Source organism: Bidens hawaiensis, unplaced genomic scaffold, assembly GCF_021521415.1.
Source record: "Bidens hawaiensis isolate Kalapana, Puna unplaced genomic scaffold, B.hawaiensis_p1.1 tig00000142_1, whole genome shotgun sequence".
Lineage (NCBI taxonomy): Eukaryota > Viridiplantae > Streptophyta > Magnoliopsida > Asterales > Asteraceae > Bidens > Bidens hawaiensis.
Window position 1 is genome coordinate 7,313,073 of NW_027491019.1, and position 8,283 is coordinate 7,321,355.

Here is an 8,283-nt window from a genome sequence, read left to right on the forward strand (position 1 = left end):
GTCCTGCGTGACGAAACATTGTTTTCTATGTTTTTACGCTTCCGCATTTAATTACTCGTAAACATTTTCATGGTTTTGAAACTTTGTTTTATGGTTTGATTATAACTAATGATTCCGATCCTGTTAGTTCACACCCTCTGACGGTAAAACTCCGTTAGTGGAATTTGAGGGTGTGACAGATTGGTATCAGAGCCAGGTTATAGCGAACTAGAAGCTGAATGCATACTAGACTATTACCGCGACGACCCATTAGTTATAATGATACGCACTGCATAGATTTGTGTAGTCTTTGTTATTTTATCTCTTTACCTCTTTCACTCATACGCGCGCGCATACACGGCTTACCTGTAGGAATGTCGACGCCGCCACCCTCATCATCAACTGATCCGACGACTCATGCTCACGGGAAGGAACCGCAGTTACCTACCGCATCACCACCCCGTGTAGTCCCGGAACTCGAAGCTCCCGCACCGAAGAGGTACCGCTTATCCGGAAGCATGTACGAGAACGAAGTTAGCTGGGATTGGTACCCTAATATGATCAGACGTATGGTCTATCGTGAAAAAGTTCCCCCGTTACCTCACCCGAACCACCCTGCTTATCCCAACACCCTACCACCCATAACCGAACCTGTAGAGCGAGTTCTCGCAGCTGTTGTTTCATGTTTGGAGCGTGATGTGGGTTACATGCGCTATACGAGAGCCAACGTTTCCGGACTGTTAAAAGACGGAACCGAGACTAAGGAGGAAATTGCCCGCATGGCAGCGACAATGAAGGAAATGCAAGAGGCTAGTGATCAACAGATGAAGATTATGAGAAAGATGCAAGCCGAGATGATAGACTTGCAAGAGCAACTCCAAGTAGCAAGGACCCGAACCGAGGTGGCTTTAGAGCGTTGCGATGTGTTACAAATGCAAATTGCTCAGAACGCAGCCGAACCTGAGGCAGAGCCTGAGGCCGAGCCTGAGGCGGAGCCTGAGGCCGAACCTGAAGAAGATCCCAAAGAGGAGCCTGAGGAGGATCCCGAGGAAGATCCCGAGGAGGAACCCGAAGAAGAACCGGAGGAAGAACCGGCTGAGGAGGAGGCACACTCAGAGGTGTCCTCAGACGATGTGCAAATGTGCAAATTCTTGGATTGGAACTGGCTAACGCTATGAACTGAGAGGAGTTCAAGAATATGATGCGAGAAGAGTACTGTCCGAGAGAGGAGATTTCGAAGTTAGAGTCAGAATTTTGGTCACTGAAGATGGTGGGCTCAAAAATCGAAGCCTACACTACCCGTTCTCACGAGTTAGCTGTGATGTGTCCGCGGATGGTGGATCCGCCGAGTAAGAGGATTGAAATGTATATTGATGGGTTAGCACCACAAATTCAGGGCATGGTGACGTCTTCCAGCCAGCCACGATTCAACAAGCGATCCGTTTAGCTCACAAACTGACGGATCAAGCTGTGACCCAAGGTGCGTTACCACCTATGGGTTCAACCACTAAAGCCCGTGACAACCCGAGTAATGACAACAACAGCAACAGCAACCCGAGCAGCGGAAAGAGAAAGTTTGACAATACCAGATCCTCATCCTCGAACCTCCCACAGCAACAACACTACCGTAAGCCCGAATTCACTCGGAGCTTTAACAATCAGAGTCACAACAACAAGAACAACGGTAGCGGGCAGGGTTCGAGCGGATATGCTGGGAAATATCCGAAGTGCAATAGGTGCAACTATCATCATGTTGGCCCGTGTGACCGTGTCAAGTGTCAGAGATGCGGAAAGATGGGTCACCAGGCGAAGGAATGTAGAGGAGACCTTGTGGCAAAGGGTGCTCCTAAGCCACCTATGACGACGAAGGGATGTTTCGAATGTGGGCAGGAAGGTCATTTCAGGAAAGATTGTCCCAAACTGAAACAGAACGACAACAACGGAGGTAATGGAAGTGGCAGTAGTGGTGGAAGCAATGGCAAAGGAAGAGCTTTTGTAATTGGGTTGGATCAAGCCCACAATGATCCGTACGTGGTGACTGGTAAGTTCCCTGTGAACGATTGTTTTGCTTCTGTATTGTTTGACACTGGAGCTGATAGGAGTTTTGTGTCGAAAGCCTTTAGCCAACTCTTAGACTTAACTCCAACTCCGTTAGATGCTAAGTTTCCTGTTGAATTAGTTGACGGTAAGACTATAGTAACGACTCATATACTTGCGGGATGTAAGTTAAAACTGTCAGGTCATGTCTTTGATATCGACCTTATTCCTTTTACGCTTAGTAATTTCGATGTCGTGGTCGGCATGGACTGGTTATCCGAGAACCGAGCGGAGATTATATGTCACGATAAGATAGTTCACATTACTACCCCTCCCGACGAGATCATTTCGGTCCGGGGTGAGAGAAGCGGCATGACCACCAGCGTCATTTCCCTCATGAAGGCGCAGAAGTACCTACGAAAGGGTCATCCGACAGTTTTGGCTCAGATTGTTGAGAAACCCGCGGAGGAGAAGTGAATTGAAGATATACCAATTGTGCGAGATTTTCCGGAAGTTTTCCCGGAGGATTTGCCCGGACTCCCTCCTATACGACAAGTCGAATTCCAAATCGAGTTGACACCCGGTGCAGCACCCATAGCACGAGCCCCGTATCGGCTCGCACCGGCGGAGCTTCAGGAGTTGTCCACTCAGTTTCAAGATTTATTGGATAAAGGTTTTATCCGACCTAGCTCATCGCCATGGGGAGCCCCTGTCTTATTTGTCCGAAAGAAGGACGGGACTTTCCGCATGTGTATCGACTACCGGGAGTTGAACAAGGTGATGGTCAAGAACCGTTATCCTTTACCCCGAATTGATGATTTGTTTGACCAGCTTCAAGGATCGAGTTACTACGCGAAGATCGATCTGCGATCTGGTTATCACCAACTAAGAGTGCGCGAAGAAGATATCTCAAAGACGGCATTCAGAACACGGTATGGTCACTACGAGTTTTCGGTTATGCATTTTGGACTAACCAACGCACCAGCCGTATTTATGGATCTCATGAATCGAGTATGCAAGGCGTACCTCGACAAGTTTGTGATTGTTTTCATTGATGATATTCTCGTCTACTCCAAGAACGAAGCCGACCATGAAGAACACTTAAGGGTAATTCTGGAGTTATTGAAGAAGGGACAACTGTATGCTAAACTCTCGAAATGTGAGTTTTGGCTTCGCGAGGTTTACTTTTTAGGACATGTGATCAACGAGAATGGTATCCATGTCGATCCCGGTAAGGTAGAGGCCATCAAAAACTGGGAAGGACCTAAGACTCCGACTGAGGTGCGGCAATTCCTAGGACTGGCCGGCTACTACCGACGTTTCATCGAGGGATTTTCAAAGATTGCTCAACCCCTCAACGCTTTGACTCACAAAGGCACTAAGTACAATTGGGGTGACGCACAAGAATCCGCTTTCCAACTGTTGAAAACCAAACTCTGTAGCGCCCCTATTCTAGCCCTCCCCGAGGGAACGAAGAATTTTGAGGTACACTGTGACGCATCGATACAAGGTCTCGGTTGTGTGCTGATGCAACTTGAGAATGTTATAGCTTATGCCTCTCGACAACTACGGGTTCACGAGAAGAACTACACGACCCATGATTTGGAACTCGGAGCTGTGGTGTTTGTTCTTAAGATATGGAGGCATTACTTATACGGTACCAAGTTTACCATTTACACCGACCACAAGAGTCTCCAACATATCTACGATCAGAAGGAGCTGAACATGCGACAGCGTCGTTGGGTCGAGCTGCTTAAGGATTATGATTGTGCCATCAAGTACCACCCTGGCAAGGCCAATGTAGTGGCCGACGCCCTCAGTAGAAAAGAAACAGATAAACCCAAGCGAGTGCGAGCATTGCAACTCACGGTTCATGCCAACTTACCCGACCAGATTCGCGAGGCGCAACTTGAAGCTTTGAAAGATGATAATCTTCCATCGGAACTCATGCGGGGCATGAACAAGCAACTTGAAACCAGATCGGACGGGGTTCGATATTTTGATAACCGGATTTGGGTTCCACGATACGAAGAGTTGAGAACTCTAGTGATGGACGAGGTACACAAGTCCCGATATTCTATCCACCCTGGCTCAGAGAAAATGTATCATGATTTAAAGGCACTTTACTGGTGGCCGAATATGAAAGCCGACATTGCCACCTACGTGAGCAAATGCTTGACTTGTGCCAGAGTCAAAATAGAATACCAGAAACCATCTGGTCTACTTCAACAACCGGAACTCCCAATGTGGAAATGGGAACACATCTCAATGGATTTTATTACAGGTTTACCTAAGACACCGACGGGATGCGATACCATCTGGGTGATCGTTGACCGGTTGACTAAGTCTGCACACTTTTTAGTGATTAAGGAATCGGACAAAATGGAGAGACTGACTCGCGTCTACATGAAGGAAGTAGTGTCTAGACACGGAGTGCCTGTCACAATCATTTCTGATCGAGATTCTTGTTTCACTTCGCACTTTTGGAAGTCGCTGCAAAGCGCACTAGGCACCCGTCTTGATATGAGCACAGCATACCATCCCCAGACGGATGGGCAAAGTGAACGAACTATTCAGACCCTGGAGGATATGTTGCGTGCATGCGTGTTGGATTTCGGAAAAAGTTGGGAACCTCACTTACCTTTGGTAGAGTTTTCGTATAATAACAGCTACCACGCAAGTATTAAAGCAGCGCCGTTTGAAGCGCTGTACGGACGGAAGTGTCGATCACCACTCTGCTGGGCAGAAGTGGGTGACAGCCAAATCACTGGTCCAGAACTGGTACTCGAAACATCGGAAAAGATTGTTCAAATCCGAAACCGCATAGCAGCAGCACGAGATCGCCAAAAGAGTTACGCCGACAAGCGCCGAAAGCATCTCGAATTTCAAGTGAATGACCAAGTGTTACTTAAAGTCTCACCTTGGAAAGGTGTGGTTCGCTTTGGTAAGCGAAACAAAACCCACGATATGTTGGTCCTTACCGGATAATTGAGCGCATTGGTCCGGTGGCGTACCGACTGGACCTACCCACGGAACTCAGTGGCGTACACAATGTATTCCACGTATCCAATTTGAAGAAATGCTTATCCGATGAAACCCAAGTAGTCCCTTTGGAGGAACTGCAAGTTGATGAACAGTAACGCTTCATTGAAGAACCAGTCGAGGTTTTGGATTGGGAAACCAAAACGCTCAAGCACAGCAAAATTCCAATCGTTAAGGTTCGTTGGAACTCAAGACGTGGACCGGAGTTCACGTGGGAACGCGAGGATCAAATGATGAAAAAGTATCCTCACCTTTTTGAAGGGCTGACCAAACACAGAAAACCGCGAAACGCGACAAACCGTCAGAAATCACCGGAGGTATGAATTAAATTTCGGGATGAAATTTCTTTCTACTAGGGGATGATATGACAAACTGAAAATTTTTCTTACTTTTTCAGACACTCATCACGACTTGACTCAAATTTTCGGGACGAAAATTCTTTAACATGGGAATGATGTGACAATCGTCAATTTCAGGTTAACTCCGTTAACTCAACTCCGTCAATTCAAACTTAAGATCACTGAATCTATAACTCACACTTCATTACATTTAAACTAGGGTTTAAATGACGCTTAACACTTACTACATGTGTAGTCTTTCGGGAATTGCACCGAAACGCAAACGAGTTGACGCAAACGATTGGTGAATAAACAAAAAAAGACGTCAAAACAGTAATTATGTGATAACTATGTGTTAGACTTATGTGTTGTGTGATAACATCGTTATAAACACTAACTCAAGATGTAAACAAGTTAGTTAAGCTAGATAAGTAATACTTAGAAGTGGAGGGGCCAAAGTGTAACATAGATTATTATAAATAATAATAATAACAAACCCTAACTTATTATTCTCTTCCCCCCACAAGTCCCGATCGCCCCCCCCCCCCTTGGCTCCTTGGCTGCCGTCGACATACACACACATACATACAACAAAATTCAAGCCTTTGATTCAAGATTAAGGTGCTAGGAAGGTATAATCAACTATCCTATGCATCCTTTATACTTAATCTTGACTTTTATTGGGTTAATTACAAACCCTAGATGCCGATTTTTATATGTTAGTGTGTTCATATGATTTTGTTTGATTTGATGATGATTTGATAACTAGAATTGATATTGTTACATGTTAATTGTTGTGTCTTTGATTTGAGTTCAAAACAAAAACCCTAATCATGTATGTAATGTGTAATTGATGTGCATGGATAGTGTTTATGGAGTCTAGAGTGTTATATGAACGGATTATAGTCCATAGATAGTCAATATGTTGAGTTTGGATGCAAACAGTTTCTGGACAGATTGTGTTATTGATGTTTAATTGACTGTAATGAAGTGTAAATGTGAAAATTGGTTGAGATTATTGATACTACAGTAAACTAGGTTGAGTCTAGTTTCTAAAGAGTATAAATTTGCAATTTTTGGACGTGGAAAAGTTAACTTTTATGATTTTACAAAAATGTTGTGCAAAGCTGAGCTGTTAGACCTGCTGTTAGGTTGTTTTGTAAATGTTATATCTCATGAACTACGAGACCAATTGGGTTGGTTCTACTTCTGGAAGTTGACTTATTGATTTAGGAACCTAACCCAAGTGGTCTTGCATTTATTGGATTTTTCGTTTAACGGGAATTGCAAATAACATTCTGTTGCGCATGAATTTGACTGTTATGAGTTTGCTGTAATGATTTGATGATTGTGAGAAACCTATGTGGAATAAAAATATAATAAAATATGTTCTGGAAACCTAAGACATATGTGCTTTTGTGATGATTTTTGGTAAATTAATTGTGTTGCTGTGATCGGTGAGATAGTACAATCTTTCAAGTAGAATTTCTGTCTCGGTGAAACTAGCTGCTGAGTTTTGTGAAAATGCATGAAACATGATACTTGCTATATAATTGTTATGTTTTGACCAAATTGCCCTTGCGGGAAATAATTGCTAATTGATTGTCATGATTTGACCAAATTGCCCTCGTGGGGAATAATGGCTAGTTAATTGTTATGTGTTGACCAAATTGCCTTTACGGGGAGTAATTGCTAGTGATGTACGTTATGAATACATGACACGTAAATAATTGCTTACACATGTAACGTATCACAAATACCTTTGTTAAAGTCACACACGATTCACAAACGAAACACGAAACATGTTATGTGCATAGGTATTATGTGCCGGGTCTAGAGACTCGATAATATTCCGACACTTAGAAAAATCTCTTTATTGTTTTAGAACGCTAGAGAGAGTTTTTCTGTGACGCGCATCTTGGTGAATTATTTTGGGAATACTTCGCAAACAGTGAGTTTCACTTTCCCCTTTTAAACTTTTTAAACGCTTTTCACTTGGGGGAGATAACATACTCCGAAAACGCATTTAAGATTTTGTTAATATAGATTATATATCACTTGTAAAGACTAAGTGGCAAACGCGTTAACTAAAGTCCTTCTTTCACATCGAACCGTTTAATATTAAATAATAGCGAGTCATTGTTGAGTAGTACTACTGGGTTTGACAAACCCCACCCAACGCTAAACTCGACTGGAGGTCGGGTGGGTGTAATCTTGGCTAAACACATACCATGGTCTGGATGACCTGGTGGCAAGGCAAATGATAAACAGTCAGCTTCGGTGTCGAACACTTAGTGATACTTGTTTTATAGGCTAGCTACCTAGAGATATATAATTGACATAACACTATCTGGTAACGCAAAACGCTGTAACGCAAAACGCTGTACGCAAAACGCTGAACGCAAACGCTAAACGCTTTATTTTATATAAATTTGTGAACTCACCAACCTTGTGTTGACACTTTTAGTATGTTATTCTCAGGTAGCCGAGGCGGGCGCGCGGTTTAGGAATATGCATTGCTTGAAACACTTTTAATTATGCAAAACTTATTTTAAACTATTATCATTGGGTTTTAAGTCGTCCTGCGTGACGTAACATTGTTTTCTATAGTTTTACGCTTCCGCATTTAATTACTCGTAAACGTTTTCATTTTTTTGAAACTTTGTTTTATGGTTTGATTATAACTAATGATTCCGATCCTGTTAGTTCACAACCTCTGACGGTAAAACTCCGTTAGTGGAATTTGAGGGTGTGACATATTGGGTCATTAATAATAGGACAACAACGTCGAAAATACTAATAAAATTTACTTTTGCTTAATTAATCAGATGTCGTCAAACAAAATCTCACCCTACGCCCTTAAGACTATCCTTGAGAAGGATAAACT